Here is a 7726-nt window from a genome sequence, read left to right on the forward strand (position 1 = left end):
TCCCTCCGGCGACCCCTCGAGCCATCCCTTCGACGCCGTCGTCGCCGCCGACCCCGACCCCGACCCCTCCGGCGACCGGCCGCGCCCGCCCAGGTACCTCTCCTCCTTCCTCCTTCCTCCCCCGTCCCCGCACCTCGGCGGCCGAGCCTTCACCCGACTAGGTCAGTGCCGTCGCCGCGCCGCGCCGCTCTCATCTCGTCGCTCTCATCTCGTCCTTCCCCCTCTGTCCTGGACCCGGGTCGACATGAACCCTAATCCTCTACCTCGCCTTCTCGGCTGGCCTTGCTGCCCTCCCACCCAAAATAGTTGCCGGCCAGGAGAGAGACGAAGGGAATAGCTTCCCCTAATTTCTTGTCTCGAGCCTGGGGTCGTCGAACCATGGGGCCGCCGGCACTCGACCGGCTCATGTCTATGCAGCGGCATCGCCGTCACCGGCCAACTCAAGGCCGTAGCACTACAACGCCTCTTACACCCCTCGTCTACTTTGTTTATTCATATCTGCTATGTGTTCTGTAACCCATTCCTCCTTTTTTCTGCGATGGATCTATGACCTGTTCGACAGTCTTGTGAACAGAAATCAGGCGGTTTGATCTGTGCATGTAGTGATGTTGAGAGGGGAAGAACTACTTTTCATTGTGTATGCAGTCTGCAGTATGCTCTATTGTTTACAGTTTCTTTTTCCGGAGGAAGGAAGAACCGGTGTACTTGTTCAGTTGTTCTCCCATCAGTATCTCTGTTATTCTAACCAATGCCTCATGTACTGCATTGCAGGTGGATTGGTGACTTCAGTGGCTAAAAGGAAGGGCTCACTCGGCTGATAATTACCCTTCCAGAGGTAATGCTGATAATGGGAATCCTCTGAGTGATATTTTTGTTTGAGATATTCAGGACCGAGCGTCCGAGACTTCCATTGGTTCGCCATTAATGCTGACGATTAGCAACCTGTATTGCAAGTAAAAAATTCACCTTGGTGACTGTTCTAGCTGCACAAATTGGTAGATCAATACTAGCTAAAACAAAAATATCTCTTGATTAAATAGTAGACTTTCCGCTTTCGAATAGCTATCCCCTTAGTGGCTTCTTCCCGTGTGATTCTGGTCAATACCCAGTGTCCATGTCTGAATGCCCAAATTGGTGGCATGCCAAATGTGAGGTACTTCCTCTGTAAAGAAATATAAGAGTGCTTAGATCACGTGATTTAAACACTCTTACATTTCTTTACGGAGGGGGTATTTGGCAAATTTGGAAGTAGACCTCAAGTGGGGAAATATTTTGGCTTGTCTTGCCCTCGATCAAAGCGCTGTTTATAGTAGTACCTGTGTCATGCTGATGCTAGGGCGCCCCCGTATTGCGAATCTCTATAGTAGGATTATTATACTCATCATTAATAGCTTGGAAAACTAATCAATCCACATGGCTTCGTTGACATGGAAGTTGGAGCAGTTATTACCTCCAAACAAATGGAAGACCTTGACTCCATAGTAGTGTCTTACTGTATTGATACCTTGAGCATCCATGGCTCCTCCACCCTGGAGGCGACATCCATGGCGCTTGCATACCAGCACCGTTTTCAGTTTCTTTAGATTAGAGTTTCAAGTAGTGTTTTGTTTCTGTGTTTGAATAGGCAGCAAACTTTCTATTCTTGCTCTGTAGTAGTATGCTCATTTAGGGTTCCAAATCACATTTAAGTTACCTGTCAATTATCATGTAGGTTCTAGTTTTCAGTGTAATTTTTAGTGGATTTTATCTGTACTATGGTAGTGTAATTACTGTGTGTTGTCAGTGCATTTTTAGTGTGTTTTAGTGTAAATATTATATGTAATTGCACTGTTATTTGAGTGCATTTTGACTGTAATTCAGTGGTTTAGTCTTGCATTTGTTCCAGTGTACTTTCAATGCAATCTCATTGTAAATGCAGTGCACTTCAATTTCATTGTTTAATGTAATCTTTGACGTAATTACAGAGTATTCTTGCTGTAATTATTTCTTTAGCTGTAATCTTTTTGTTGTAATTTCAGATTAATCTCTCTGTAATTATAAAGTGAATATATAGTGTAATTACATATAAGAATTTGAGTGGTGTTAGTAGTGGAATTTGCTCTGTTGTTCTAGGGGGCTAAACTATTGATGATTTTTTGTTGAGCGACCTATTAGATCTGGAATGGAAGCTCACATAAGTTGAGCTGATTTTTGTCCATATGAAAGCAGAGGACCATATGGTCTGTGGCCTTTTCATCCATATGAAAGTAGAGGCACATTGTGGTGCTAGTTTGCTGGGTTTTGTCTCTGACCATCGTGTCGTGATGATTTTGTAGGTATCCCGAGAGGCCCTTGAGTTTGCTGGAATGTCGATTAACTTCCGTTCCGGCAAATTCGGGTACTCCATATGTCCTATTTTCAGCAAAGGTCATGTTGAAATTTTCCGTGAATTTTAGCATGACTTTGCTAAAAATAGGACATATGGGGTACTTGTGACTAATGCATGGGCCGGGGTCTTAGTACTTAATTAAGTAGGATCAACTGCCCCTTTATTCTTGCTGCATTAAACCATAGGTGGCAATAGAGCCAAGTGATTAGGCCCAACTTAGAATTCTCCTTCCCAGCTTAGCTTTTAGGGTGCCTCGGCGTCGACAAACCCTAAATTATAAAACCTTGGCTTTTAGGGTGCCTCGGTGTTGATAAGAACCTAAATGATGAAAGCTTAGGCTTTTAGGGTACCTCGGTGTCGACAAACCCTAAATGATAAAAGCTTAGCTTTTAGGATGCCTCGGTGTCGACAAACCCTAAATGATGAGACCATGATCTTGTTCCTTGACAATAACCAACTTTTTGACCAATTTTTTTTCCTATTTAGAGCGAAACATGGCCCACAACAATGAGGCCGGCGGTTCGGGCGGGAAGCAATTCTGGGAGCTGTCCCAGGAGATGGAGGAAGAACCTCACCGCTATGAGGACGCCGCGGAAGACACCGATCCTGACTACACAACCCCTAGTGGCATCGGGGATGACACCACTGATGGTGCCGCCGAGGATGCCACCACTGATGATGGCGGCGCTCGCATAGATGGCAGCCAACCGAAGAGGCAACGGAAGGACCGACGCCCGAACGTGCTCGACACCGTCAAGGAGGAATTTACTGAAGTGAACTCCAACGGGCATCCAACGGTGCCCAAAGAATTAGTCAAGGGGTACTCGGTTCAGCTCGGGTGCATTCTCCAGAGCACCGTCTCGATCAACGCCGAGAACCTAAGGCATAAGGACCGAGGGAATTTGCGCAGCCTCCTCTTCACGAAGCTGCACGAACGATACAAGTTCCCCGCTGACTTTGCAAACACACGCCTCTCAGGGAATAAAGTGAACAGTGCCGCCCTCATGAGGATGAGCACGGCCCTGTCTACTTGGAGAAGCACGGTGAAGGCAATGATTGAAAAAGGTGATAGTTATGAGAAGATCAAGGCAAAAAATCCTTCGATCAACAAAGATGACTACAAGGAGTTCAAGATCAAGTGCGAGAGCAGCGCAACCTCCGAATCAAGTCAGTGGGGGAAAGAAATGCGGCAGTTGAACTTAGGGGTCCACCAACTCGGTCCCGGCGGTTACAGAGTGGCGGAGCCTATATGGGACAAGGAGGATGCGGAGCGTGCCGAGCAAGGCCTACCGCCCCGCTTCGAGAAATACCGTGACAAGTAGACTAGGAACTTTGTCAGGGCCCGGTACAAGGAGGACCCGGTAATAAAGGAGCTTACCACGGATCCGAAGACCAGGGCGCTTGAGCTTGTTCTGGTAAGGAATACACCCCCGCGTAATTAGCTCCATATGGTTGCATTCTAATTAATCCCCAATATTTCTAAATGGCTCACGTTCCTTCCGCAGGACACTGAAAGCAGTAGCGTGGGGTCGTCTCAGAGCTCCCCTTTCGACACCCCTTTAAATAGGGCGTTGAACGTAATGAAAAACAAGGATAAGCTCAGTAAGCCGTCGTCAGCTGGTCGTGTGGCCGGCAAAGGCTTGTCCACAAAATGGTCGTCATATTATACCGCTGGTGGGCGAAAGGAGAAAAAGACCAGCTCGGAAAGCCAGTCGCGCGAGGTTGAAGCACTCAAGGCACAAGTGGCGCGGATTCCGGAGATTGTCCAAGAGCAAGTGCAACAACAACTAGGAACGCAGCTCACCGCCCCGGTTCCCAGCTTCACGGCCAGCAACTCGCACAATGCGCAGGCGGCACAATTGGTGTCTCCGACGGAGGAGGTATTCGTGTCTCCGGCGCCGGCACGGGCATTGGAGCTTAATGCACCCGGGTGTACGCCGGCCGGCACCTCGCCAGCAAGCGGCCCCTCCGCCAGTTGCACGCCCGCCGTTGGCGGTGCCTCGACATTAGCCGAGCTCGACGACATCACGGTAACTAAGCCTCTCGGTCGATGACTTCATCTCCTTGCCTTTGATTGGGCATCCCTGACGCCCTACATGTTTTCGCAGGGCACCGTCGATGTTCCTTGCACTCTCCTGCACTTCTTGGGCGGCGAGGTGGTCGATGTCGCCAAGAGAAAATCGTTCAACTGGGCAACTCCGTGTTCCACGGTAATCCGATGCCACCCACCATGTATAGGGTTGAACTGGTTCAGGTGCTGCCAGGCTGCAACGAGTTGTTACCTCCGATTCGATCCGCTGGGGCCGATGAAGATGATGTGATGACCCTCAGCGCCTGTGTAAGCTGGCCCCTGCTTTGGCCGAAGAGCCAGATTCGTTTGGGGGCGGGGGACACCACCCCACAGACAAGACCGCCAGTCATGCCGGTGCCAAGCCATGGCAAGACCTGTTGGAAATATGCCCTAGAGGCAATAATAAATTAGTTATTATTATATTTCGTTGTTCATGATAATCGTTTATTATCCATGCTATAATTGTATTGATAGGAAACTCAGATACATGTGTGGGTACATAGACAACACCATGTCCCTAGTAAGCCTCTAGTTGACTAGCTCGTTGATCAATAGATGGTTACGGTTTCCTGACCATGGACATTGGATGTCGTTGATATCGGGATCACATCATTAGGAGAATGATGTGATGGACAAGACCCAATCATAAGCCTAGCACAGAGATCGTGTAGTTCGTATGCTAAAGCTTTTCTAATGTCAAGTATCTTTTCCTTAGACCATGAGATTGTGAAACTCCCGGATACTGTAGGAATGCTTTGGGTGTACCAAACGTCACAACGTAACTGGGTGGCTATAAAGGTGCACTACAGGTATCTCCGGAAGTGTCTGTTGGGTTGGCACGAATCGAGACTGGGATTTGTCACTCCGTGTAAACGGAGAGGTATCTCTGGGCCCACTCGGTAGGACATCATCATAATGTGCACAATGTGACCAAGGGGTTGATCACGGGATGATGTGTTACGGAACGAGTAAAGAGACTTGCCGGTAACGAGATTGAACAAGGTATCGGTATACCGACGATCGAATCTCGGGCAAGTACAATACTGTTAGACAAAGGGAATTGAATACGAGATTGATAGAATCCTCGACATCGTGGTTCATCCGATGAGATCATCGTGGAACATGTGGGAGCCAACATGGGTATCCAGATCCCGCTGTTGGTTATTGGCCGGAGAGTTGTCTCAGTCATGTCTGCATGGTTCTCGAACCCGTAGGGTCTGCACACTTAAGGTTCGATGACGCTAGGGTTATAAAGGAAGTTTGTATGTGGTTACCGAATGTTGTTCGGAGTCCCGGATGTGATCCCGGATGTCACGAGGAGTTCCAGAATGGTCAGGAGGTAAAGATTTATATATGGGAAGTCCTATTTTGGCCACCGGAAAATGTTCGGGATTTTTCGGTATTGTATCAGGAAGGTTCTAGAAGGTTCCGGAGTGGGGCCCACCTGCATGGGGGACCCATATGAACGTGGGTAGTGGGGGCAAGGCCCCACACCCCTGGTCAAGGTGCACCAAGATCCCCCCTTAGAAGGAATAAGATCATATCCCGAAGGGATAAGATCAAGATCCCTAAAAAAGGGGGATACCAATCGGTGGGGAAGGAAATGATGGGATTTCTTTCCTCCCACCTTTGCCAACGCCCCAATGGACTAGGAGGGCAAGAAACCAGCCCCCTCCACCCGTATATATAGTGGGGAGGCGCATGGGAGCTTTACCCAAGTTCTGGTGCAGCCCTCCCCCTCTCCCAAGTCCTCCTCCTCTCCCGCAGTGCTTGGCGAAGCCCTGCAGGATTGCCACGCTCCTCCATCACCACCATGCCATTGTGCTGCTGCTGGATGGAGTCTTCCTCAACCTCTTCCTCTCTCCTTGCTGGATCAAGGCATGGGAGACGTCACCAGGCTGTACGTGTATTCAACGTGGAGGTGCCATCCATTCGGCACTAGGATCTCCGGTGATTTGGATCATGACGAGTACGACTCCTTCAACCCCGTTCTCTTGAACGCTTCCACTTAGCAATCTACAAGGGTATGTAGATGCACTCTCCTTCTCCTTGTTGCTAGTCTCTCCATAGATAGATCTTGGTGACTCGTAGGAAAATTTTGAATTTCTGCTATGTTTCCCAACAAGACCGTCGCAACGCTACCGGACATGCCGGACATCCCTATGGCATAGGATCTGGACATGCATATGGCACAGGATTCGGACGGTGATGACAACGACGATGGTACATTTACCAACATCGATAAGTACTTTGCCGAACATGGGTATGGTGATGAATTCTGCGGGCCTCCTTCTCAAGAACCCAACCCTAAAAAAGACGACTGCGATCTAGCTGGTACCGCGGGGAAACCCAATTGCAAAAGGCGTCGTCTGGCGTTCAGTTCTCAGGAGACGCCTCCAGCTGCCGCCTTCACCGAGCCTCAGATAGCCGAGGTGCAAAATATATCAGCCCCAACACGCTCAAGAAGGCGGTCTGTGAGCAGAATTCGATCCCATTACAGCAGATCAAGAAGAAGGGACGGAAATGAAAGACTAACAAGGGCGCCGGTGCGAGCCAGCCGGCACCGAGTACGATCCGTGCTCAGGACAGGCCACCTTCACCTAAGGATATCTCGAGGAGGGTGCATGTGGCGGGTAGGGCGATGATACCGACAAATATGCTCAATGCTGCAACCGGTGCTATGCGGAGTTTGCATGACAGTGTTCTTTCTTTGGAGAAGCGGCGTCTCTCCCAAAATGATGTGTCATACCCGGTTTTCATGGCCAAGGTGCCGGAGGGCAAGGGCTTTGTGGATAGCGCCATCGGGGGTACGATCGTCCTGCGGTTTGATGACATCTTTGCTATGTTTAACCTTCATCCGCTGCACTACACCTTCGTTCGGCTGTTTTCGCTGAGTATGGAGATGCGGATCATTAGAGACAAGACCCCGGACATCGGGATAGTCGACCCCTTCTACATGCGTGTCAAGATCTTGGGCAGCGCTGGGGACTGGCAAGTCGCGAGTTCACACCTCGAAGGCGTCATTCTGGCAAACCCAGATAAGGATAACTTCCTCGTGCCTTATTTTCCCGAGTAAGTCATCCCCTAACCGCCCTGTAACATATGATTTCTTAGATTTCGATCGTTCTTTTTTTCTAACATTCCGTGTTCTGTGTAGTGACACACATTGCACACTCATCCTCTTAAGCCCGAAATATTTCATGGTCACGTATTTCGACCCGGACCGTGACTCCAAGATAGACAAGAAAGTTCTTGATGATGCTCTCCCCGGCTACGCCACATCTGGA

The sequence above is a fragment of the Triticum dicoccoides genome, chromosome 7B (genome assembly GCF_002162155.2).
Source record: "Triticum dicoccoides isolate Atlit2015 ecotype Zavitan chromosome 7B, WEW_v2.0, whole genome shotgun sequence".
NCBI classification, from domain to species: domain Eukaryota; kingdom Viridiplantae; phylum Streptophyta; class Magnoliopsida; order Poales; family Poaceae; genus Triticum; species Triticum dicoccoides.